This window comes from Cherax quadricarinatus, chromosome 26 (assembly GCF_038502225.1).
Source record: "Cherax quadricarinatus isolate ZL_2023a chromosome 26, ASM3850222v1, whole genome shotgun sequence".
NCBI lineage: Eukaryota > Metazoa > Arthropoda > Malacostraca > Decapoda > Parastacidae > Cherax > Cherax quadricarinatus.
Genome location: NC_091317.1, coordinates 34,467,971 through 34,493,974, shown reverse-complemented (window position 1 = coordinate 34,493,974; position 26,004 = coordinate 34,467,971). Strand labels below are relative to the sequence as shown.

Here is a 26,004-nt window from a genome sequence, read left to right as displayed (position 1 = left end):
GGAGCTTTATCCATCCACAGAAAAAAAAAAAAAAAATACATCCACTACTTTGTGCCCATTTTCAAGCTAATTCCAGTCCTGAAAGCAACTAAAATCATCTCTATTTCAGTAGTATGTCTTCTATTCTATCAAATGATATCAAGAAACAGTCAAAAGAAACAAAAACCATCCTCAAAGTTGCTATTTTAAACCAAATGTAAAGCCAGAGGTCTGCTTTTTCCATCATGCATCGAGTGGGCCAGGATTTTTTTTTAATGTGTAAATTCACTTCACAGACCCATTCTCTCATGTCTGGTCCAAAATTTACTGCTCACAGTATACCCGAGGGCGCTGTTCTTAAAATGTTCAGTGGTACTTTGATTATTATTATTTTTTTTATTATCACACTGGCCAATTCCCACCAAGGCAGGGTGGCCCGAAAAAGAAAAACTTTCACCATCATTCACTCCATCACTGTCTTGCCAGAAGGGTGCTTTACACTCCAGTTTTTAAACTGCAACATTAACACCCCTCCTTCAGAGTGCAGGCACTGTACTTCCCATCTCCAGGACTCAAGTCCGGCCTGCCGGTTTCCCTGAATCCCTTCATAAATGTTACTTTGCTCACACTCCAACAGCACGTCAAGTATTAAAAACCATTTGTCTCCATTCACTCCTATCAAACACGCTCACGCATGCCTGCTGGAAGTCCAAGCCCCTCGCACACAAAACCTCCTTTACCCCCTCCCTCCAACCTTTCCTAGGCCGACCCCTACCCCGCCTTCCTTCCACTACAGACTGATACACTCTTGAAGTCATTCTGTTTCGCTCCATTCTCTCTACATGTCCAAACCACCTCAACAACCCTTCCTCAGCCCTCTGGACAACAGTTTTGGTAATCCCGCACCTCCTCCTAACTTCCAAACTACGAATTCTCTGCATTATATTCACACCACACATTGCCCTCAGACATGACATCTCCACTGCCTCCAGCCTTCTCCTCGCTGCAACATTCATCACCCACGCTTCACACCCATATAAGAGCGTTGGTAAAACTATACTCTCCTACATTCCCCTCTTTGCCTCCAAGGACAAAGTTCTTTGTCTCCACAGACTCCTAAGTGCACCACTCACTCTTTTTCCCTCATCAATTCTATGATTCACCTCATCTTTCATAGACCCATCCGCTGACACGTCCACTCCCAAATATCTGAATACGTTCACCTCCTCCATACTCTCTCCCTCCAATCTGATATTCAATCTTTCATCACCTAATCTTTTTGTTATCCTCATAACCTTACTCTTTCCTGTATTCACCTTTAATTTTCTTCTTTTGCACACCCTACCAAATTCATCCACCAATCTCTGCAACTTCTCTTCAGAATCTCCCAAGAGCACAGTGTCATCAGCAAAGAGCAGCTGTGACAACTCCCACTTTGTGTGTGATTCTTTATCTTTTAACTCCACGCCTCTTGCCAAGACCCTCGCATTTACTTCTCTTACAACCCCATCTATAAATATATTAAACAACCACGGTGACATCACACATCCTTGTCTAAGGCCTACTTTTACTGGGAAAAAATTTCCCTCTTTCCTACATACTCTAACTTGAGCCTCACTATCCTCGTAAAAACTCTTCACTGCTTTCAGTAACCTACCGCCTACACCATACACTTGCAACATCTGCCACATTGCCCCCCTATCCACCCTGTCATACGCCTTTTCCAAATCCATAAATGCCACAAAGACCTCTTTAGCCTTATCTAAATACTGTTCACTTATATGTTTCACTGTAAACACCTGGTCCACACACCCCCTACCTTTCCTAAAGCCTCCTTGTTCATCTGCTATCCTATTCTCCATCTTACTCTTAATTCTTTCAATTATAACTCTACCATACACTTTACCAGGTATACTCAACAGACTTATCCCCCTATAATTTTTGCACTCTCTTTTATCCCCTTTGCCTTTATACAAAGGAACTATGCATGCTCTCTGCCAATCCCTAGGTACCTTACCCTCTTCCATACATTTATTAAATAATTGCACCAACCACTCCAAAACTATATCCCCACCTGCTTTTAACATTTCTATCTTTATCCCATCAATCCCGGCTGCCTTACCCCCTTTCATTTTACCTACTGCCTCACGAACTTCCCCCACTTTGATATTTGAACTTAATCCGTTCCAGGAGGCTATTCAAATAGAAAGTTATGCGAATGTTGAATCAATTTTTCCCATAAGAAATGTAAATTGGATTAAACCAAACCCATGGACTGGCCCAGAGAAGCAATATCCTTCACTACCTGCTCTGCCTCAAAGCCTTCAAAATCTCCAACTGACAAACAGTCTGGCCACAATTTCTTCAAGGCAGAGTTCATTATCCTGAAAGAAACTTCCCCCAGGCTTTGTCTATTATCGTTAAACACTGGAGGATATTAAAACGACTTTTCCAAAATTCGCTAAGGGTAAGCTGTGATTGGTAAATTTTGGCTTAAGCACGATACTAGGTCTGTGCAGTGGGAGTGCAAAAACTTTCAAAACCAGTCACAGGAATATCATGGTAAACAATATTCTTTATTTCACAGGGACCAACCCATCACTATTCCTGCCCTCGGGGCTTGCAGGGTGCTAGATTCATGACTGCAGGTTGTGCTGTAGCTGTTTGCTACAGACAGGGTTATTTCATGGCATATATAAGTACAGTGAACCCCCGGTTCGCGAAGCCATCGGAATCCGATAAATCCGGTATCCGAAGCATTATATCGCAAAAAATTTGCCTCGGTTCCCGTTACAAAACCCAGTATGAGATATGATTCGTAAGAGATGTGTCCAGTGTTTACAAGCCAGCCAGTGTGCGCGCATCTAAGGATACATTCGGTACATCCTATATTATCCATATTATCACTGTTTTTGGTGCTTGTTTCTGCAAAATAAGTCACCATGGGCCCCAAGAAAGCTTCTAGTGCCAACCCATTGAGACCAAGGGTGCTAATGACTATTGAAATTAAGGAAATGTGTGCAAAGTGGCTTGAAGTGCAAACCTTTTTTGATGAAAATCACCCTGACACAGCTACTGCAAGCCGTGTTGGCAACCTGTACACTGACAATGTTGTGAACCACTTTAGGAAAGTCATAAAGGAACGAAAGGTACAGGCCTCTATGGACAGATATGTTGTGCGACAGAAGTCCAGTGACTCTCAAGCTGGTCCTAGTGTCATTAAAAGAAGAAGGGAAGTAACCCCAGAAAAGGACTTGCTACCTCAAGTCCTAATGGAGGGGGATTCTCCTTCTAAACATTAAAAACTTTGACACTCTCCCCTCCTCCCATCCCATCAATCATCACCAGATCTTCATTAAAGGCAAGTGTCAATTATTCTATTGTGATTATTCTATTGTTATTATTGCTGTAATTATTCTATTGCATTAAACTTAATATATCATGTGGTAAAAGTCTTTTTTCATACTTTTGGGTGTCTTGCACGGATTAATTTGATTTCCATTATTTCTTATGGGGAAAATTGATTCGCTTTCCGATAATTTTGGTTTACAATGAGCTCTCAGGAATGGATTAATATCGTGAACCGGGGTCCACTGTATTCATGACAGTGGTATATACCTACTGTATGTCCAATATACAATTTATTTTTCCACTGTTTGTATTAATCACTTAACCGCTGGTCACGTACTGTGGAACCTCTGTTTTCGTTTGCCTTGGTTGTAATCAAATTCGCTTTTCGATGACTTTTTTCGTCAAAATATTGTCCCACTTTTCATTCATCACCTCGGTTTTCGTCCACCTTACCAAACATATCCATCTGCCCGCGCCCACACAAAGCATCCCATGCATGCATTCCGAGTCAGTCTGGCTTTGTTTCTCATCAAGTGAACATTACCCTGTGCATTCATATGAAACATTTCGTAATAATCCATTGTTTTCTGTGCTTGTTTATCGAGTGCAACTGCTAAAGAAGCCATGATGGGGCCAAAGAAAGTCCCGAGTGCCAGCCCTTTGATAAAGAAGGCAAGAAACATGATAGAATTCAATGGTGGTAGAGGGTGGTGGTGGCACAGATAACCACTCTCCCTCTCTCCTCGCCGCCTTCATACACCAACAAGAGTCTTCAATAAAGATAAAAAGTGATTTAAATGTTCATTTATCCATTTCATTAGTGCTCTATATTTATTTCTCAATGTTTTCTGTATGTAAAACTATAGTTATTCTCTATAAAATATATTTTTTGTTAATATTTTTGGGTGTATGGAATGGATTAATTGGATTTACATTATTTCTTATGGGAAATATTGCTTCTGTTTTCGTCGAATTTGGTTTTTGTCAGACTCTCTGGAATGAATTAGAGATGAAAACCAAGGTTCCACTGTAGCTCTACACAAGTAGAATCAGTGAACAATGGAACAACTAACCTCTAACCTACAAGTAAGTTAAATAACAACTTTGGGGAGTTTTCTAAGGTGGCTTTAATATTTCATTGGCTGTTTCTTAATGTCAATAGATGGGCCAGAAAACATACAAGTGAACCGGAGAAAATTCTGATCAGTTTCAGAGCAGAAATAGCCTGAAATAGTCCTCAAAGTGGGGAAAAAATCATTGTTGCATAAATTGTTCCCTGACTTCAAACTTCATGTCTGCTTAATTCCAGCTCTATTGCCTCAGATATTCCTTTTTTTTTTTTTTTTTTTTTTGCATTACCCTTAAAAAGCAGATTTTCTACTATTTTAGGTAATTCTATTTAAAATATGCCAACATAGAGGAGGCTTTAGTTTTGAGATTAAACTGCCCAAAATGCTATGCATAACTATGGTCTTTGCCTTTTCAAAATACACTCTGTTAACCTACTATTGTATCTATGGCAATTTCTTGGGGAAAAATAAAATATTCATTAACAGAATATTGTAAGAATGGACTACCTGTGGGAAGGCAATAAACAGTTCCATTATTATAGGCGCTGTTTGGGGCACCATCACATCAAACACAGTACTATTCTATAGAGGTGTCATACAAGACTGGTCTTGGGTTTCAAGTTCAGTCATTGCTTATATATGCACATACACTACCCCTCCTCTGTTTCTTTCAGAATGTTTATTGCAGCCTTTTATTGACTTCATGATAAATACAACATTATTACAAAACCTCTTCGTGGACTGAATAAACGAAGTTTGTTTTTTTATCTCTAAAAATTTAAATAAAGACACAGAACATCACCTTTGACAGAGTTCTGAGATTTTTCCTAATCTCACAGCCTGGCCCAGCACCAGAGCACATCTTTTAATGAAACACCAGTTTTATACCTTTGATATACCTTTGAAGAGTTTCAAGAGAGTATCTACTCTCTGAGCCCAGCCATGGGCCAGGCTCATCTGGTGCTTGCCTGGTCAACCAGGCTGTTGCTGCTGAAGGCCCGCTGCCCCACATATCCATCACAGCCTGGGTGATCTGGCACCTAGTGAAGATACTTGTCCAGTTTCCTCTTGAAGGCTTCTACACTGGTTCCAGCCGTGTTTCTGATATCTTCTGGCAAGATGTTGAATAGTCTGGGACCCCGGATGTTGATACAGTGTTCCCTTATTGCACCCCTGCTCCTCACTGGGTTTATTTTACACTTCTTCCCATATCTCACTCCAGTATGTTGTTATGGCAGTGTGCAGATTTCTATAAGTACATGTACAAGGTATACAGGCATAGCTGACATTAATGACACACTACTATATAGAAAGCCACTTGTTCTGCAGAGCATTTCATGTAAATTAGGCCAGTTTTGTCCCAGGATGCGACCCACACCAGTCGACTAACACCCAGGTACCCATTTTACTGATGGGTGAACAGACCACTAGTGTAAGGAAACACGTCCAATGTTTCCACCCCTTTGAACCCGGACCCTCACCCTGTGAAGCAAGAGCTTTTGTCACCAGGCCACAGGGCCTGGACAGCAGTGTCTTAAGGAAAAATGTCCTAATGTTTCCACTTGTAGACGGGAAAAAGCAGTTTCAAGTACTAGCCTACTTAGATACAAGGGGATTTTCAGGAAACTCTCATTTATTAGTTGAATTCCTCCTGTACAGAAGGTAATACAATGGAAATAATTCATTGTTTGAATTTACTATAGTGAGTTATCATAGATTAAATATATACTATAATTTAATACACGTGCATGACTAACTTCTACTGTCTGTGAAACCACTTGTAGATTTTCCTATACAGAACTTACTCCCTGACATAAGTTTTTTCTTTTCTTTTGTACCCATGTCTAGAATAATAGGTGAAGAGAAGTACTGCATTTTGTTATTACTGTATATTTTAAATATCTTCATATTCCATACTTTTTTTGTCGAAGCACAGAACTATGATGACCAGTAAACTACAGCACTATATATGAGCCAGTTTTGTGTTCATTATGCAATCATTTGTGTAAGTTTATTTAGGTATAGGCACACAAGTACAGATGTAAGATAACCCCCAGAAAAAGCCAGACAGTGACTTATTTTCACTGTCTGCTTGCCTGCCTGCCTAAGGAGGAACTTGATCCAGGCTTTTAAAAATACAGAATGTATATTGTTCACAATCAGCTCTGATAAACTAGAATTAGAGCTGAGCACTACATCCTTCACTTCTAGTTATCATATGATTACATTGTAATGTCATCCTCTGTACTCTTTCCTGTCTCAATTTTAAGAAATTTCTACCAACTTAATGTTCAAGGGAAAAATGAAAGCAATGGGTCAAATACAAAGAGGGAGAAAGCACCAAGGACAAGTATGATTAATAGTAATGGGGAGAGGCATGCCCAAAGTGGGAAAAGATGGATTATCAAAGAGGAAAGGGATGCCCAGACAGAGGAAAGAGAGACAGACAGAGAGAAAGAGAGACAGAGACAGAAAGAGACAGAGAGAGACAGTGTTTCTTTCCCCTGCCCCCTCCCCTGTCTCATCTGCGACTGCTTGACAGAGTAGAGAACAGAGCAAGACGTCTCATCTCTCGCCTGGACCAATCCTGGATAGATCTGTCATTTCAGCAGAGCCTTCAACACAGGAGGGATGCGGGTGGCCTTACTGTTATGTACAAGGTCAATATTGTCAAAGTACTACACTTGGCTCCACTTCAAGGACAGTGTGAAGCAAGTTTCTATACCACAAGACGGGCAGCCAGCAGCAACTTCACTCTGGCTGTAACCTTCTCCAGAACATCAATTCATCTGAGATCATTTATCCCCAGGATGACTCAAGTATAGAACACATTTGTACAGCATTATGATGTCAGCGAGATAAAGTCAGTTGATCAGATGAAAATGCTGGCCCACAGATGGCTCCAACTTCATCCTGTTCCCTACTTGTATGTTTCATAATAATTTGATACACAGGGACAATAGTGAGGGATACACAGGGACAATAATGAGGGATACACAGGGACAATAATGAGGGATACACAGGGACAATAATGAGGGATACACAGGGATAAAGATGAGTGATACACAGGGGCAATAATGAGGGATACACAGGGGCAATAATGAGGGATACACAGGGGCAATGAGGGATACACAGGGGCAATAATGAGGGATACACAGGGGCAATAATGAGGGATACACAGGAACAATGGTGAGGGATACACAGGAACAACGGTGAGGGATACACAGGAACAATGGTGAGGGATACACAGGAACAACGGTGAGGGAAACATAGGAACAATGGCGAGGGATACACAGGAACAATGGCGAGGGATACACAGGGACAATGGTGAGGGATACACAGGGACAATGGTGAGGGATACACAGGGACAATGGTGAGGGATACACAAAGACAATGGTGAGGGATACACAGGGACAATTGTGAGGGATACACAGGGACAATGATGAGGGATACACAGGGACAATGATGGATATACCGAAGATGGAATATACACCAAGAAAGGTGTATACACAAAGATACATTCACAGACAAGGTGATGGAGGAACAGGCAGAAAGGTGTAGGGACAGACAAAGATGGAGGCACAGAAACAAAAGTGGTGGAGGCACAGAAACAAAAGTGGTGGAGGCACAGAAACAAAAGTGGTGGAGGCACAGAAACAAAGGTGGTGGGGGCACAGAAACAAAGGGGGTAGAGACACTAACAAAGGGGTGGAGGCACAGAAACAAAGGTGGTAGAGGCACAGAAACAAAGGGGTTAGAGGCACAGAAACAAAGGGGGTGGAGGCACAGAAACAAATGGGGTGGAGGCACAGAAACAAAGGGGTGGAGGCACAGAAAAAGGGGGGTGGAGGCACAAACAAATGGGGTGGAGGCACAGAAACAAAGGGGGTGGAGGCACAGAAATAAAGATGGTGGAAGCACAGAAATAAAGGTGAGGAAGGAACAGAAACAAAGGTGGTGGAGGCATAGAAACAAAGGGGGTGGAGGCACAGAAACAAAGAGGTGGAGGCACAGAAACAAAGGTGGTGGAGACACAGAAACAAAGGTGGTGGAGACAGAAACAAAGGGGGTGGAGGCACAGAAACAAAGGGGGTGGAGGCACAGAAACAAAGGGGGTGGAGGCACAGAAACAAAGGGGGTGGAGGCACAGAAACAAAGGGGGTGGAGGCACAGAAACAAAGGGGTGGAGGCACAGAAACAAAGATGGTGGAGGCATAACAACAAAGGTGATGGAGGCATAACAACAAAGGTGATGGAGGCATAACACAAAGGTGATGGAGGCATAACAACAAAGGTGATGGAGGCATAACAACAAAGGTGATGGAGGCATAACAACAAAGGTGATGGAGGCATAACAACAAAGGTGATGGAGGCATAACAACAAAGGTGATGGAGGCATAACAACAAAGGTGATGGAGGCATAACAACAAAGGTGATGGAGGCATAACAACAAAGGTGATGGAGGCAGAGAAACAAAGGTGGTGGAGGTACAGAAACAAAAGTGATGGAGGCAAAGAAATAAAAATGGGGAAGGCACAATAAAGATAATGGAGGTACAGGCACAAACGTGCAAGACACAAATATTGATAAACAATGCTGATGAATACACAGAGACAAGGGTGATGGAGGAAGAGAAAAGTGATTAATGTGCAAAAAAATGACTGACAAATACTGAAGATAGACACACGCGGACGGGGCCATAAATAACATAGGAAAAACATAGAAAAATGAAAAAAATAATCAAGAATCAGAGGATATAACAACTGTAACTCGCCAAACTAGGTTGAAACAGTGACCAGAAATGGACACACAAACATAAAAAGCTTTGGGGACTTCAGCAACGTAAAACTTACAAACTTAGGCTTGAGAACCTGACATGACAATAGATGTATCTTATCACTGATGGCTGGATAACATTAAACTCGAGATGGTAAATATAGCCATGGTAACAGGCAAGATGTAAATTTCACAAAGGTAAGAGTAGCAGCTTCCGACCAGGATGAATTATTTTCAAATATCTTCAATAACTTCAATTTTAATGAATATATTGAACATCATCAAAATCCTCAAATTGTCTAGTTAGAAAAATTGCTTCTCTAAAAAAAATTTTTTTTTAAACTAATATCCATTGTTCGTATACTTTCTTCAGAGTAATAACTGGGTATATTATATAGTATTAAGGTTTATATTAAGGTATAATAATCACTTTCTCAGTAAAACCTTTCTAATTCGATCATACTCACACTACCAACTGTAACAACAACTAGCACTCATATTTCACTTCACTTCTCTTACTCACAGAACATTGAATTTTCACAAGAACGTTTTTCATATATTGCACATCTACGATATATTACAGAACAATTAATTTAAGACTCCAAGTTGTTACTAAGTGCTAAGATAAGTGCAAGTTGGTGTGGCTGCCAGGAAGGTTGGTAGTCCTGGTGTGGCATGAATCAGCTGACACAAGACATTACAACTTACCTGTATAACAACACTCAAGCTTCCTCTTGGTAAACCTCCCTCTCCACACCATACAACAATTCACTTCATGGAGGCACTCATTTAAACCACCTGACACTAAAAATCCAATAACTGCGCGTAGAGTAGTAACCGCCCAGATTAACCACTGAACAAAGACTCGCTAGAGCGTCATTTTGCAAGTTTTTTCAACACACCGAGAACATTCACCGCCGTAATTTCCGCAGCATTGGTAGCATGCACCTAACTGGTCATTCTCACATCACTTAAGTCAATTAGTGACCAGAGTAGGCAGAATTCGGTCAACATTTTGTGAGTGTGAGGAGTGTTGGGTGTAGTGTAGCAGCCAGACGTGTTGTGAGGCGGCCAGCTGATTGCCACAACACTTACTCTCGTCCCCAGACACTCTCTCCCCTAGCAACTCCCTTTTTATTTATATATCAACTTCTTTGTTCATGTTATTTCTTAGTCTTCCCACTACTGTATTATCCTACATACTCCATGACAGATACATCGTCTAATACAACCAACTCTAAGGTTACTACATAACTACGGATTTTTAGATGTCACTGCTGCTAACATACATAAACGATCGATCAATTGTCAGTAGAATATTGCATGAGGCTGCGCCCAGGGGACTGACTGACTCGGACTGACTGACTTTGATTTTGGCTGACTGACTGATTCTTGACTTTGACTGACTTTGCTTGACTGACTTCAACACTAACCAACTACTTGATAATTTATTTTGCCTGATTATTAATGTAAGCACGACGTATGTCTCACTTCCACTAGTCGCCAATATGTTCATTATAATAATAATAATAATAATAATAATAATGAAAAAATAAGAAAAACTATTGAGATAACGAAATTAAAGTTACAAGAGAACCCAAAGCAAATTCGAATGGTTTCTTTCAAACTGACCAGGTTACTAAATAATGATAGAGATGTATTCAACTATTAACAATAAATTCCTGTTGATCTGTACAGAAGACACATGTGAAATATCAGTAATTGATAACTTAAGATTGTCAGTAGAATAAACCTTGGTAATAGATACCAACAAATTAGTTGAGAAGACGTGAGAAAGGTCCCAGGGCCGAAACGTTTTGTCCTAACGTTTGCTCAGGTGTCTTTTTAAACCAAAAGTCAGTAGTAAACAAACTACATACTATTAGTCACTAGAGACCTGATTATTAACTAAGTTGACCAGTTAAAGCAAAGTCACTGGTCCCGACAAACAGTTGTCAAGGACAAAAGTAATCCTCCAAACTACTCCATTCAATTAATAAGAAAAACGAAAGAAGGAGAACTTCTGCAGGTCTACTGTCCCATGCTAGGCAGGTCCACCTTACACCTGCCCACACCTATTCATGTAATTGTAGTAGTAGCAGCAGCAGCAGCAGAACAGAAGTAACTTCTTGTTATCGGGTGACAGCAGGTTCGTCGTTTTAAGAAGGCTTTGTTCTAATATTTCAGTCATGGAGATTAATGACACTTCAGGGTATTTTCGTCTGCAGGTGTCTGGTTGGTTAATCACCCAGAGGGCGTCGTTCAATATCAAGTGGCTGGTGGTGTTCAGGTGTTGTGCACGTACGTTGTTCAGGTTGTCACAGGTGCACACACACACGTTTTCCATCATTAGATGTGTTACAGGGCCTCGTGTTGTTTCGCCAACATATCCCTCATCACATCCTCCACAAGGGATCATGTGGTTTATGATTCTCAACTTTGATGGTAGTGAAGTCTTTGGTGGATGTGCTGGAAGTTATGGTGACTCCAGCGTTACCTTTAGTCAGCACTTTGGAGAAGTTCAGGGTAACTTGGCTGTTGAGAAGGACAGTTACTTCGTTCAAAGTGATGTCAGCGAGTGGAGAAATGGGGCGAGGGGCTCCTTTCTTGCAGTTTTTAATGAAAAAAATGAAGGAAAGTGTTGGTGGGTGAAGATTTGGTGAATGTAGAGTATTTGTCATTGAGAAACTCAGGGCTGTTGGCGTAATATGTTTTCAAGAATAAGTCAGTGATGGTGCCTCGTTTAGTATTCTCAAGAATAAGTCAGTGATGGTGCCTCGTTTAGTATTCTCAAGAATAAGTCAGTGATGGTGCCTAGTTTAGTATTCTCAAGAATAAGTCAGTGATGGTGCCTCGTTTAGTATTCTCAAGAATAAGTCAGTGATGGTGCCTAGTTTAGTATTCTCAAGAATAAGTCAGTGATGGTGCCTCGTTTAGTATGTTCTCAAGAATAAGTCAACGATGGTGCCTCGTTTAGTATGTTTTCAAGAATAAGTCAACTATGATGCCTCGTTTATTATGTTCTCAAGAATAAGTCAACGATGGTGCCTCGTTCATTATGTTCTCAAGAATAAGTCAGTGATGGTGCCTCGTTTATTATGTTCTCAAGAATAAGTCAGTGATGGTGCCTCGTTTAGTCTTAGTATTTTAACTCAGGTAAAAGTGTCCTCGTATTATTTGTATTGACATAAAAAGCTTCTGAAGAGGGAGTATAGCAATAATGTTACATAAGTTACTCCAGTTACCTTTGACCTGACTTACTGTCGGTAACCTTGCCAATATTTATATAACTTCAATATCATTACACCAGCTTCTGTTTCTTCACATCATATTCTCTGAAAAGTTTTCACATGACACACATATACTGATCTCCTGTGTAACTTGTCTAGTGCAACCCATCTTGCAAGTTCTAGCTGCATTTCTCACATCCGGCTTGCAACAAATTTCTCTACGTACTATATTTAGCTTGGGTTAAGTTTATTTAGTTTAGATTGCCCTCTGTCAATAAAATTTCACCAATTACAACGTACCACAACGGAAATATAAGATAACAATCACACTGGTAGAAAAAGAAGACTCAATAAGCGAAGCAGAACAATCAAACTATTACAATCCCTGTTGATAATGCTATAACATGCCGACAAGTTGATGATTTAAGACATATGTGAAACAGGTGGGTTTCTTTATTGTTGAAACTCCTCGCCTACATAGCAGGCTTCTTCAGGTGTAGTAATGAAATGCAGACAACCTCAGCTTCATGGAGCTGAGGTCGTCTGACTCATCTTAAATACTATTTCTCCAAGGTTGAGGGACTGATAACATCATCTTCATTTGACTGAAGAAGCCTACTGTGTAGGCGAAACGTTTCAACAATAAAGATACCCAGGTGCTGTACATGTATCTCAATCATCAATACATTCACTATGTAAGACACACTAAACAGTCACACGTTTGACTGTCATAGCATCAGTGATACACTGTAAGTAAGAGGACAGCCTCTGCCTGCAGCCTCCCTCTCATTTCAACCTTCAGAAATTATTATAGATCAAACATATCAAAATTTTCTTTATATATATGTACATCCCAAAATCTGCTCTTCAACGAGACCGGCCTCGTTGAAGATACTTAACGAGGCCGGTCTACCAGACCGGCCTCGTTAAGTATCTTATTATAATAAGATACCTTATTATACATCGTATAATAAGGTATCTTATTATGTAAGGTATCTTATTATGTACGATGTATAATAAGTACCTTATTATACATCGTAAGTTTATATATTTTCTTCATTTTTTCGTGAGCATATATTGCCCATTACCGAACCGTTTTATAAATACAACCCGGTTAAACGGCATTGACCCTTATATTCCTAGTTACTATGTCCTCCACCACAAGTCTCTCAATTAACCTCTCTCAAAACATTCTTTCCTTTGATTCATTAAATCATAATGTCACGATGGCAAACAAACCTCAGTACGAGGGGGATCGAACTCACGGCAGGTGAGCTGTAAAACTCCAGGTCAGCGCGTAAGACATTGGATCAGCTGGCTACAATAAGAGTCATCCAACTAGGTATATTTATACACCATAGGAAGGTTAGCATAGGCCACCACTGTGACCACAAATACAGGATTTTACAGATGTTGATAAATAAACTGTTCAGTACCAGACCAACCGGGCTGTGGTTTGTACGCCAGTTTGCGTGTGGCCAGCAGTAACAGCCTGGTTGATCAGACCCTCATCCACCATGAGGCCTGGTCTCAGACTGGGCCGCCGGGGCGTCGACCCCCGAAACCCTCTGCAGGTAAACACGAATTAGTTGACGTAGTCAGCCAAGATGTTGACCTTCCTACCTTCTTACTCTCACTCCATATGATACAGTCTCCTCTTGAAAGAAGCAAAAGGAAGCCTCCAAGACGGTGTGTATAGCTCTTGAGACCTACAGTGTTCCATCACCTACAGTGTTCCATCACCTACAGTGTTCCATCACCTACAGTGTTCCATCACCTACAGTGTTCCATCACCTACAGTGTTCCATCATAATACAGTAACGTCAGAGTCTATTTTGTTGTATGTACTCAGTGACTGCGATATTCGTCCTCTTTTACGGACGTGAAAAAATGAAAACGATCCGTCTTCTTATCAAAGAGGAGTGTATATACACTGAGTTGTATATCACTCAGTGTATATACACTGTGTATATCACTCAGTGTATATACACTGTGTATATCACTCAGTGTATATACACTGTGTATATCACTCAGTGTATATACACTGTGTATATCACTCAGTGTATATACACTGTGTATATCACTCAGTGTATATACACTGCGAGTATACTTTACACATTAGTTTAGGTATAAAAGTATTTTTGGCTAGTGATGCACAGTTGTAACACGGTTGTAACACGGTTATAACACGGTTGTAACACGGTTGTAACACGGTTGTAACACGGTTGTAACACGGTTGTAGCACGGTTGTAGCACGGTTGTAGCACGGTTGTAACACGGTTGTAGCACGGTTGTAACACGGTTGTAGCACGGTTGTAGCACGGTTGTAGCACGGTTGTAACACGGTTGTAGCACGGTTGTAACACGGTTGTAACACGGTTGTAGCACGGTTGTTGCACGGTTGTAACACGGTTGTAGCACGGTTGTAACACGGTTGTAGCACGGTTGTTGCACGGTTGTAACACGGTTGTAACACGGTTGTAGCACGGTTGTAGCACGGTTGTTGCACGGTTGTAACACGGTTGTAACACGGTTGTAGCACGGTTGTTGCACGGTTGTAACACGGTTGTAGCACGGTTGTAACACGGTTGTAGCACGGTTGTTGCACGGTTGTAGCACGGTTGTTGCACGGTTGTAACACGGTTGTAGCACGGTTGTAACACGGTTGTAGCACGGTTGTTGCACGGTTGTAACACGGTTGTAACACGGTTGTAGCACGGTTGTTGCACGGTTGTAACACGGTTGTAGCAAGGTTGTAGCACGGTTGTAGCACGGTTGTAATACGGTTGTAGCACGGTTGTAGCACGGTTGTAACACGGTTGTAGCACGGTTGTAACATGGTTGTAGCACGGTTGTAGCACGGTTGTAGCACGGTTGTAGCACGGTTGTAGCACGGGTGTACCACGGTTGTAGCACGGTTGTTGCACGGTTGTAACACGGTTGTAGCACGGTTGTAACACGGTTGTAGCACGGTTGTTGCACGGTTGTAACACGGTTGTAACACGGTTGTAACACGGTTGTAGCACGGTTGTTGCACGGTTGTAACACGGTTGTAGCAAGGTTGTAGCACGGTTGTAATACGGTTGTAGCACGGTTGTAGCACGGTTGTAACACGGTTGTAGCACGGTTGTAACACGGTTGTAGCACGGTTGTAGCACGGTTGTAGCACGGTTGTAGCACGGTTGTAACACGGTTGTAGCACGGTTGTAACACGGTTGTAGCAAGGTTGTAGCACGGTTGTAGCACGGTTGTAGCACTGTTGTAGCACGGTTGTAGCACGGTTGTAGCAAGGTTGTAGCACGGTTGTAGCACGGTTGTAGCACGGTTGTAACACGGTTGTAGCACGGTTGTAACACGGTTGTAGCAAGGTTGTAGCACGGTTGTAGCACGGTTGTAGCACGGTTGTAGCACGGTTGTAGCACGGATGTAGCACGGTTGTAGCACGGTTGTAACACGGTTGTAACACGGTTGTAACACAGTTGTAACACGGTTGTAGCACGGTTGTAACACAGTTGTAACACGGTTGTAACACGGTTGTAGCACGGTTGTAGCACGGTTGTAGCACGGTTGTAACACGGTTGTAGCACGGTTGTAACACAGTTGTAACGCGGTTGTAGCACGGTTGTAGCACGGTTGTAGCACGGTTGTAACACGGTTGTAGCACGGTTGTAACACGGTTGTAACACGGTTGTAGCACTGTTGTAACACGGTTGTAACACGGTTGTAGCACGGTTGTAACACAGTTGTAACACGGTTGTAGCACGGTTGTAGCACGGTTGTAGCACGGTTGTAATACGGTTGTAGCACGGTTGTAGCACGGTTGTAGAAAGGTTGTAGCACGGTTGTAGCATGGTTGTAACACGGTTGTAGCACAGTTGTAACACGGTTGTAGAAAGGTTGTAGCACGGTTGTAGCACGGTTGTAGCACGGTTGTAGCACAGTTGTAACACGGTTGTAGAAAGGTTGTAGCACGGTTGTATCAGAGTCTAATGTAATAGTCAGCCATTGAAGTTAATCCATAAATTAGGTGACGAGATACAAGTGCAGTTAGGCGGAAGCTTTAGTTGCGACGTGTCGCACCCGTGGTGACTATCATGTTGTGGCTAACAACCTCTGAGTGGGCGAAACATGGTACGTAAAGTTTACAAAAACCGTAGTTGTGGATACTACTACTGCTTTTACTACTACTACTGCTATTACTACTACTACTGCTATTACTACTACTACTGCTATTACTACTACTACTGCTGCTGCTACTACTGCTGCTGCTACTGCTGCTGCTACTACTAGTGCTGCTACTACTACTACTAATACTGTTACTTCTACTACTACTGCTATTACTACTACTGCTGCTGCTACTGTTGCTACTTCTACTGCTACTGCTACTTCTACTGCTACTGCTACTTCTACTGCTACTGCTACTTCTACTGCTACTGCTACTTCTACTGCTACTGCTACTTCTACTGCTACTGCTACTTCTACTACTACTAATAATAATAATATTAAATGAACAACGAGCTTTTATTCAGGGCATTTATGATGTTGTGGGTATGTCAAGCATTACGTGCCCATCTATGGTCAGTTGCCAGGGACACATTGAACAAGGTATACCTGGAGGTTACGAGATAGATATAATATTTACACAAACATATACCCGTAGCCTCAATGAACCTACAGACAGTGATGTGTCACATGCAATTGATGGTTACCCAGGTTCAGTGTGTTCAGAGAACACACTGAACCTGCTGCATCCCAGCTGTTCAACCAAGCTACCATCAAGTATGTTCACTTCATAATGGTGTAGATACAAGCAATATTGACTATCAAGTTATTATTAAGATATAACCATAAATTGTTAAGCGATGTCACTGTACAGGACAACGTTCTTCTATGTGGCGTGATATATATGTACTACGCAGTACATTGTACAGAAGTGTACTCAATCACAAAGTTACTTTTAGGACTGTTGAGTAACTTAAGTTGTCAAAAACGTCGTCAAATGAGTGTGCACAACTTTACATCTATTGGATTTCCAACAAATCTAGAGAGGAAAACATTTGAGGAGGATGTTGTGTAGTGATGCAGAGGCAGCAACGTTGCCACCTGTCAGAGACCAGCTGGGGACGAGAGTGATTATCAGCTGGCCAGCCCAAACATAAACCTCGACCCCAGCCAGCCAGCCAGCCAGTCAGCCAGCCAGCCAGTGAGCCAGCCAGTGAGCCAGCCAGTGAGCCAGCCAGCCAGCCAGCCAGCCAGTGAGCCAGCCAGTGAGCCAGACAGCCAACCAGTGAGCCAGCCAGCCAACCAGCCAGTGAGCCAGCCAGCCAGCCAGTGACCCAGCCAACCAGCCAACCAGCCAGCCAGCCAGCCAGCCAGCCAGCCAGCCAGCCAGCCAGCCAGCCAGCCAGTCAGCCAGCCAGCCAGTGAGCCAGCCAGCCAACCAGCCAGTGAGCCAGCCAACCAGCCAGCCAGCCAGTGACCCAGCCAGCCAGCCAGCCAGCCAGCTAGCGAGTGAGCCAGCCAGCCAGCCAGCCAACCAGCCAGCCAGCCAGCCAGCCAGCCAGCCAGCCAGTGAGCCAGCCAGTGAGCCAGCCAGTGAGCCAGACAGCCAGCCAGCCAGCCAGTGAGCCAGCCAGTGAGCCAGCCAGTGAGCCAGCCAGTGAGCCAGCCAGTGAGCCAGCCAGTGAGCCAGCCAGCCAGCCAGCCAGCCAGCCAGCCAGTGAGCCAGCCAGTGAGCCAGCCAGCCAGCCAGCCAGCCAGCCAGCCAGCCAGTGAGCCAGCCAGTGAGCCAGCCAGTGAGCCAGGCAGTGAGCCAGCCAGTGAGCCAGCCAGTGAGCAGGCCAGCCAGCCAGCCAGCCAGTGAGCCAGTGAGCCAGCCAGTGAGCCAGTGAGCCAGCCAGTGAGCCAGCCAGTGAGCCAGCCAGCGAGCTAGCGAGCCAGCCAGCCAACCAGCCAGCCAGCCAGCCAGCCAGCCAGCCAGCCAGTGAGCCAGCCAGTGAGCCAGCCAGTGAGCCAGCCAGCCAGCCAGCCAGTGAGCCAGCCAGTGAGTCAGCCAGCCAGCCAGTGAGCCAGCCAGCCAGCCAGCCAGCCAGCCAGCTAACCAGCCAGCCAGCTAACCAGCCAGCCAGCAACCAGCCAGTGAGCCAGCCAGCCAGCCAGTGAGCCAGGTGGCCCGGTGGCCTGGTGGCTAAAGCTCCCGCTTCACACACGGAGGGCCCGGGTTCGATTCCCGGCGGGTGGAAACATTTCGACACGTTTCCTTACACCTGTTGTCCTGTTCACCTAGCAGCAAATAGGTACCTGGGTGTTAGTCGACTGGTGTGGGTCGCATCCTGGGGGACAAGATTAAGGACCCCAATGGAAATAAGTTAGACAGTCCTCGATGACGCACTGACTTTCTTGGGTTATCCTGGGTGGCTAACCCTCCGGGGTTAAAAATCCGAACGAAATCTTATCTTATCTAACCAGCCAGCCAGCCAGCCAGCCAACCAGCCAGTGAGCCAGCCAGTGAGTCAGCCAGCCAGCCAGTGAGCCAGCCAGCCAGCTAACCAGCCAGCCAGCAACCAGTCAGTCAGCCAGCCAGTGAGCCAGCCAGCCAGCCAGTGAGCGAGCCAGCCAGCCAGCCAACCAGCCAGCTAACTAACCAGCCAGCCAGCCAACCAGCCAGCTAACTAACCAGCCAGCCAGCCAACCAGCCAGCTAACTAACCAGCCAGCCAGCCAACCAGCCAGCTAACTAACCAGCCAGCCAGCCAACCAGCCAGCCAGCCAGCCAGCCAACCAGCTAGCCAGCCAGCCAACCAGCCAGTCAGTCAGCCAGCCAGTCAGCCAGTCAGTCAACCAGCCAACCAGCCAGTCAGCCAGCCAGCCAGTGAACCATCCATCCATCCATCCAGCCAGCCAGTGAGCCAACCATCAAGCCAGCCAGTGAACCAGCCAGCCAGTGAACAAGCCAGCCAGTGAACCAGCCAGCCAGTGAGCCAGCCACCCAGCCAGTGAACCAACCATCCAGCCATTAAGTCAGCCAGCCAGTGAGCCAGCCAGCCAGCCAGTAAGCCAGTCAGCCACCAGTGAGCCAGCCAGTCAGTCAGTCAACGAGCCAGCCAGCCAGCCAGCCAGCCAGCCAGCCAGCCAGCCAGTCAGTCAGTGAGCAAACCAGCCAGCCAGCCAGTCAGTCAGCCAGCCATTTAGATATGCCATTTAGATAGCTATGCAGTCAGCCAGCCAGCCAGCCAGCCAGTCAGTGAGCAAACCAGCCAGCCAGCCAGCCAGTCAGTGAGCCAGTCAGTCAGCTAGCCAGCCACCTACCCAGGAACCCACGCAGCCAACCAGCCAGCGTGTCAGTGACGTCAACACTTACAGAAAATGTAGCACTACCAGTGGACACATAAGAACATAAGAAAGAAGGAACACAGCATCAGGCCTACTGGTCCATGCGAGGCAGGTCCAAGTCTACTCCCGGCTAAACTAATGCCCCACCTAGTCAGGTCAGGTCACATGAACTTAAGGAAGGAGCACGCCATCAGACCTACTAGCACAAGCTACTTAGGTCCAACTCACACCCACTCATGTATATATTAAACCTATTTTTAAAACTACACAACGTTTTAGCCTCAATAACTGTACTTGGGAGTTTGTTCCACTCATCCACAACTCTTACCAAACCGGTGCTTTCCTATATCCTTCCTGAATCTGAATTTTTCCAACTTAAAATCCATTGCTGCGAATATTGTCTTGGCTAGATATTTTCAGCACACTATTTACATCCCCTTTATTTATTCCTGTCTTCCATTTATACACCTCAATCATATCCCCCCTAATTCTACGCTTTTCTAGAGAGTGCAGATTCAGGGCCTCAGTCTATCCTCTTAGGGAAGATTTCTGATACACGTAAGCAAACACTTAACCAACTAAACCAACACTAAACCAACTTGAACATTAAAATGGTATAAAATACCGACAGATTGTTAGGTAAGACACTAAACCAACTTGTCGGTATTTATTACCAAGGTTTATACCAAGATTTCTGATACACGGGATAAATTTTGTCGTCCTCCTTTGTACGTTTTCCAGAGCATTTATATCCATTCTGTAATACCGTGACCAAAACTGTGCAGCATAATCTAAATGAGGCCTAACCAAGGATGTATAGAGTTGAAGAACAACCTGAGGACTCCTATTATTTATGCTTCTTGATATGAAGCCAAGGATTCTGTTAGCTTTATTGCGAACACTTATGCACTGTTGTCTTGGTTTCAGATTACTGCTAACCAGGACTCCTAAATCTTTTTCGCAATCCGTAATAAGAACATAAGAACATAACATAAGAAAGGAGGAACACTGCAGCAGGCCTGTTGGCCCATACTAGGCAGGTCCTTTACAATTCATCCCACTAACAAACATTTGACCAACCCAATTCTCAATGCCACCCAAGAAACAAGCTCCGATGTGCAAGTCCCTCTCAAATCCAACCCCTCCCACTCATGTACTTATCCAACCTAAATTTGAAACTACCCAAAGTCCTAGCTTCAATAACCCAACTAGGTAGAAGATTGAGACACTTATGCAGCATATGGGAATCTTTATTCAGGAAACGTTTCGCCACACAGTGGCTTCATCAGTCCAATACAAAGAGGAAGGCGTAAGGAGAGGAGGAGAATGAGGTAATCAGTCCCTCAACCTGGAGTCGATGTGTTCAGTCCATCAATCTTGTAGAATGTACAGCATAGGGCCGTAGACGTGGCTTATATACTGTAGTGAGGTGACGTGAAGCAGATGGAGGCGGGGTCATAGTGGTACCATCCACTAGTCGAAGTAGGTCTTCGTCCAAAGGTTGAACAAGTGTTGAAGAATTCTTTGTAACAAGATCCCATGATGCTGCAGTGTCTGACAGTTGTGATGAATGGTTTGAAAAACCGACATTCATCACAACTGTCAGACACTGCAGCATCATGGGATCTTGTTACAAAGAATTCTTCAACACTTGTTCAACCTTTGGACGAAGACCTACTTCGACTAGTGGATGGTACCACTATGACCCCGCCTCCATCTGCTTCACGTCACCTCACTACAGTATATAAGCCACGTCTACGGCCCTATGCTGTACATTCTACAAGATTGATGGACTGAACACATCGACTCCAGGTTGAGGGACTGATTACCTCATTCTCCTCCTCTCCTTACGCCTTCCTCTTTGTATTGGACTGATGAAGCCACTGTGTGGCGAAACGTTTCCTGAATAAAGATTCCCATATGCTGCATAAGTGTCTCAATCTTCAACTTGTCGGTTTTTCAAACCATTCGTCCCAACTAGGTAGACTGTTCCACTCATCAACTACCCTATTTCCAAACCAATACTTTCCTATGTCCTTTCTAAATCTAAACTTATCTAATTTAAATCCATTACTGCGGGTTCTCTCTTGGAGAGATATCCTCAAGACCTTGTTAATATCCCCTTTATTAATACCTATCTTCCACTTATACACTTCGATCAGGTCTCCCCTCATTCTTCGTCTAACAAGTGAATGTAACTTAAGAGTCTTCAATCTTTCTTCATAAGGAAGATTTCTAATAATAAAGATACCTAACTGTTGCATATGTGTCTTACCTAACAACCTGTCGGTATTTTATACCATTTTAATGTTCAAGATTTCTAATGCTATGTATTAATTTAGTCATCCTATGCTGAATGTTTTCTAACGAATTTATGTCCATTCTGTAATATGGAGACCAGAATTGAGCTGCATAATCTAGGTGAGGCCTTACTAATGATGTATAAAGCTGCAGTATGACCTCTGGACTTCTGTTGCTTACACTTCTTGATATAAATCCCAGTAATCTATTTGCCTTATTACGTACGCTTAGGCATTGCTGTCTTGGTTTAAGGTTGCTGCTTACCATAACCCCCAAGTCCTTTTCGCAATCTGTATGGCTAAGTTCTACATTATTTAACTTATAAGTGCTAGGGTTATGGACACTCCCGAGCTTCAGAACCTTGCATTTATCTACATTGAACTGCATCTGCCACTTTTCTGACCAAGAGTAGAGTTTGTCTAAATCCTCCTGAAGTTCCCTAACATCTACGTTTGAATCAATTATCCTACCCATCTTCGTGTCATCGGCGAATTTGCTCATATCACTAGTAATTCCTTCATCAAGATCATTGATATATATTATAAACAACAACGGGCCCAAGACTGATCCCTGTGGAACTCCACTTGTTACTGATCCCCACTCGGATTTAACCCCATTTATGGACACTCTTTGCTTCCTGTCTGTGAGCCATGATTCGATCCACGAGAGCACCCTTCCCCCAATGCCATGAGCTGCTACTTTCTTCAACAGTCTATGGTGCGGAACTCTATCAAAAGCCTTACTAAAATCTAAGTAAATAATATCAAATTCTTTATCGTGGTCAACAGCCTCAAAAGCTTTACTGAAGAAAGTTAATAAATTAGTTAGACAAGACCGGCCTCTTGTGAATCCATGCTGAGTATCATTAATCAAGCTATGCTTATCGAGATGGCTTCTTATAATCTCAGCTATAATTGACTCTGGTAATTTGCCTACAACTGAGGTCAGTCTTATTGGGCGGTAATTTGACGGTAACGACTTGTCCCCTGTTTTAAAAATAGGAATTACATTAGCCATCTTCCACATATCAGAAGCCATCTTCATCTACATTATTTAGTTTATATGTGGCATGGTTATTGTCCTGTCCAACATTTAGAACTTTGCATTTGTCTATATTAAACTGCATCTGCCACTTCTCCGACCACTGCATCAGTCTATTCAAGTGTTCCTGGAGTGCTCGAATGTCCTCGTCAGAATGAATTAGGCGATATTTAATTAATAATCTTTATTATCTACCAGTACATGTATGTTACAAAAAACGCGATTCTAAAAGCTTAGAGATCTCCAGTGAATACTAAAAGGACTGTAGATGAGTGGTTCAGAGAACCGACATGTTGATAAATTAGACACATGTGTCTAATTTATCAACTAAAAGGACTGCCCTTCTAGCATCCAGCCTGTTACTGGGTTTTCGTAACAAGTAGTCAGTATCCTTGTCCAATTATCCATTAGAATTCAGTATAATTCAATAGTGCTTCAGGATTGCAACTGGTAGGCTACTAACTAGAGAAATTAAAATTTAATAAATTTATTAAGTCTAGAGGTATATTATCAAATTAAATTAAATTAATCACAATAATCAAAATAATATTAATCACTTCTCTCGTATACAGTATTATTGTGCTGAAAGCACATATCACCTTTATAATTCTTAAGTACCGTCTGGTACGTTAACATTTAATAAGATATTACAAATATGTACAAGTAAGTTTGTGTGTATGTGTGTAAATGCTCTAAGTAGTTCGCTATGTCTCAAGACTCGACTAGACTTAAACAAGTGACTGGCAAAGTCCTCAAATAAACTAACTTTTGACCAACTGGCAATCAGAACAGTCTGCTTGAACAACAAAAAGAATGCTAAGCCCAATAGCAATATAACAAACAACTGCGACACAATCAGGAACAAGGAGATAATATAACGACACTAAGTAGGGACCATCTGCAGATCCTCCACAAGAGTCATAAAACTCCCATACTACTGAATCTAAGTTCAGCATAAGAAAATCCCCGACTGTGATAATACACAGATACCAGTACAAGTTAGGTCAGAAGCTATAGTTCAGGACCTGAGTTGCTCAGAGTGTCTAAGCGACACACCTCAGTACAACGTCGAAAATCACTAAGTCTATACAATGTTCTGTGAACAGAGTTCTACAGAACTAACAACAATAATGAGACAGACGATCTGTCCAACCACCAAGAGAGTCTAGATCAGACTGAATACTTCAGGCGAGATGAGGACACCCCCCCTCCTCGATCACGTGATAGCTCCATGGGTCGCTGCCCAGCAAGAATCCGGCAGGGAAATGAGCAAAGAGCGATAATTACAGTAGTTAGACAATCAAGACTTGAACTGAGCACACATGTTACATCCTACCTAACAACATGACTAAGTCAAATAATAATATAAAGTCATATATTTACGATTTAGCTATTATCGCAAATATAAGCAATATAAAATTATATGAAAAGGTAATATACATTATATTCATAATCATAATATACATTCAGGGGTTGCAACAATGTACAAGGTATACGGATCATAGCTGACATCCGTGACACACTACTATATAGAAAGTCACTTGTTATGCTGAGCATTTCCCGCAAATTAGGTCAATTTTGTCCCAGGATGCGACCCACACCAGTCCACTAACACCCAGGTACTTACTGCTAGGTGAACAGGGACAGCAGGTGTCTTAAGGAAACACACCCAATACTTCCATCTGTATCAGGGATCGAACCACGGACCTCAGTGTGTGAGATGAGTGCACTACCAACCGAGCTGCATGTCACTTGATCATCACCAAACAATAAAACTTTAATCTCTGCAATAAGAGTTAAACAAACCTTCAATATTTTTTTTTACAGTTCACCAGGACAAGGGTCCTGAGAAGAGTCTTAATATCATGACGACCCGTCTCTGTCTCCCGAAGAGTCAGGTCTGCAGCAGTTCGTAGCCACCTTGAAAAGCATAAATTAATCAACGAATCTCAGCATGGTTTTACAAAGGGGCGTTCCTGCCTTACGAATTTATTAACTTTTTTCACTAAGGTATTTGAGGAGGTAGATCATGGTAATGAATATGATATTGTGTATATGGACTTCAGTAAGGCTTTTGACAGGGTCCCACATCAGAGACTATTGAGGAAAATTAAGGCACATGGAATAGGAGGAGAAATTTTTTCCTGGATAGAGGCATGGTTGACAAATAGGCAGCAGAGAGTTTGCATAAATGGGGAGAAATCAGAGTGGGGAAGCGTTACGAGCGGTGTTCCACAGGGGTCAGTGTTGGGCCCCCTGTTGTTCACAATCTACATAAACGACATTGATGAGGCCATAAAGAGCAACATAAGCAAGTTTGCCGATGACACCAAAATAGGCCGTCGAATTCATTCTGACAAGGACATTAGAGCACTCCAGAAAGATTTGAATAGACTGATGCTGTGGTCAGAGATGTGGGAGATGCAGTTTAATATAGACAAATGCAAAGTTCTAAATGTTGGAGAGGACAATAACCATGTCACAGTAATCTGAAACCAAGGCAACAGTGCACAAGTGTTCGCAATAAAGATAACAGAATCCTTGGCTTCATATCAAGAAGCATAAATGATAGGAGTCCTCAGGTTGTTCTTCAACTCTATATATCCTTGGTTAAGCCTCATTTAGACTATGCTGCACAGTTTTGGTCACCGTATTACAGAATGGATATAAATGCTCTGGAAAAAGTACAAAGGAGGATGACTGAGTTGATCCCATATATCAGAAACCTTCCCTATGAGGATAGACTGAGGGCCCTGAATCTGCACTCTCTAGAAAGGCGTAGAATTAGTGGGGATATGATTGAGCTGTATACATGGAAGACAGGATTAAATAAAAGAGATGTAAATAGTGTGCTGAAAATATCTAGCCTATACAGGATTCGCAGCAATGGTTTTAAGTTGGAAAAATTCAGATTCAGGAAGGATA

At 43.0% G+C, this 26,004-nt stretch overlaps 1 protein-coding gene across 5 annotated transcripts in view; it reads right to left on the bottom strand.

The window, feature by feature from the left end:
* The window catches only part of atos (atos homolog atossa), a 566,597-nt gene extending 556,332 nt beyond the window's left edge, over positions 1 to 10,265 (bottom strand). For all 5 annotated transcript variants that reach the window (XM_070088928.1, XM_070088927.1, XM_070088926.1 and 2 more), the window contains exon 1: positions 9,885 to 10,265. The gene's annotated coding sequence lies outside the window, so the exon portion shown is untranslated. The remainder of the gene's footprint in view (positions 1 to 9,884) is intronic.
* Positions 10,266 to 26,004: the final 15,739 nt, after the last annotated feature.